This window comes from Elephantulus edwardii, unplaced genomic scaffold, assembly GCF_000299155.1.
Source record: "Elephantulus edwardii isolate Elephantulus edwardi_28Jun2011 unplaced genomic scaffold, EleEdw1.0 scaffold00005, whole genome shotgun sequence".
In the NCBI taxonomy this organism is placed as follows: Eukaryota; Metazoa; Chordata; class Mammalia; order Macroscelidea; family Macroscelididae; genus Elephantulus; species Elephantulus edwardii.
Window position 1 is genome coordinate 38,429,633 of NW_006399755.1, and position 1,894 is coordinate 38,431,526.

The following is a 1,894-nucleotide window of genomic DNA, read 5'->3' on the forward strand; positions in this document are numbered from 1 at the left end:
TAATCTGAATAGCTAGTGATCATGTATTTTATAGCATTATTTAATACATAAAACTATCTTTAAAAGGGGGCTCTAGTAGCCTAGCAATAAGAAGCTGTGCTGCAATCCCAGAGGCAGACAGTTTGAACCCACCAGCTGCTCTGTGGGAGAAGGATGGGCAAATCTCCTCTGGTGCAATTAACTACCTCTGAAAACTTGCTGGAGTGTCAGCTCTGAGTTGATTCCAACTCCAAGGCGCAAAACAATAACAATCATAAAAACAGATGAAATTTATATTGTACAGTCAAATTTCTTCTAAAACACAATGCAGGTAGGACCAACTCATGGCAACAGAGAGCTGGGATGGGGAGGCAGCTCTGGAGCAGGGACTGTGGAGGTGAACAGGCCCAGTTGTAGTGGCGGTAGTGACTACAGGAGTGATGAAAAGCTACTAAAGTTCCTGTGGAAACAAAGTAGAATTTCAAAAGAGCGTAATGTATAGAGGAAGCTTAAATATACATGGGATCTGGGCTATGAAGGCATCTGTTCTAGATGCTATGTATGTCAAATTGATACCTTCACAGCCCAGAAGGCTTGTATGTCAAATTGATAAATCCTGATGGGTGTGAACTTATTATAAAAAGAGAATATGCGCTAACATCAGGAATAATAAAAGCCGTGTTGAGTGACCCAGTTCAGTTTTCTCAAAAGGAAACCAATGATGTCAATGAGAGAGCTTTTCACATGTGCTATCAAAGTATTCATATAACCTAGGAGGTTTGCTACAGTAACAGTTCCACTGAGGTTTTTTTAATTCCTGATGCACCCAAAACAATTGTACTGGAACTGCTTATGGCTGTGAACTTTTTAGATTGTTAAATAAATAAATTAATAATAATAATTTTTAAAACTAATGCAGATGGAAAGTTGTGTGAAAAGGCAGATGGAAAAATTCTTCTCTAACTTAAAACAAAGATTGTGTCATCTGCATCTGTTATTGATGAGTCTTCCTCCAGTCCTGATGTCACATTTCTCTTTGTAGAGTCCACGTTCTCGGATAATTTGCTCAGCGTATAGATTGAATAGGTATGGAGAGAGAACACATCCCTGATGCACTCCTTTTCCAATTCCAAGCCATCCAGTGATCCCCTGCTTCATTCACACAACAGCCTCCTGTTCGAGGTATAGGTTCCTCATGAGCACAATCAAGTGCTCTGGGAGTCCCATGCTTCTCCATGTCAGCCACAACTTGTTATGATCCACACAGTCAAATGTCTTTGCATAGTCAATAAAGCACAAAGATTCTTACCACTGGACCAATAGGCAGAGTCATGATTGGTGAAGAGAAGATTGAACCTGTCAATATCTACGTCTTGCTTAGACCCACAGTTAACACCTATGGTATGAACCGTCAGGAAATAAGGAAACATTTCACTGGGAAAATCTGCAGTTAGGGACCTTTCCAAATTATTGATGAATACTGATGCCAGTTTGAGAACTAAGGTGCGTCTGATTCATGATCTTTTCATTACTAACTATGCCTCGAGACCTGGACAATGAGTAAGGATGACAGAAAAAGAATTGATGCCTTTGAGCTGTGGTGTTGGAGGGGAGCTGAATAGTCTATGGACGGCCAAGAAAACAAATAGTATGTCTTGGAGAGGGGTCAGCCAGAGTGCTCTTTGGAGGCAAGAATGATGAGGCTCCACCTTGCATACTTTCGACATATTGCTAGGAGGTGCTATTCTTTGGAGAGGGACATGATGTTGCGAAGAGTATAGCGTTTGCGAAGGAGAGGAAGACCTTTGACCAGGTGGATTGACAGGGTGACTACTGCAATAGCTCTTGTGTATCAGGAAGTATGAGGATGGCACAGGACAGGACTAGGTTCAGATATTTTGTTCATAGGGTCACT

General features: G+C 41.2%; 1 protein-coding gene and 1 pseudogene across 1 annotated transcript in view; both read left to right on the plus strand.

Annotated features, from left to right (window-relative positions):
* Window positions 1-858, plus strand: part of LOC102857047 — a 3,474-nt pseudogene extending 2,616 nt beyond the window's left edge.
* Window positions 1-1,894, plus strand: part of LRRC7 (leucine rich repeat containing 7) — a 720,627-nt gene that overhangs the window by 606,663 nt on the left and 112,070 nt on the right. The window lies entirely within an intron of this gene.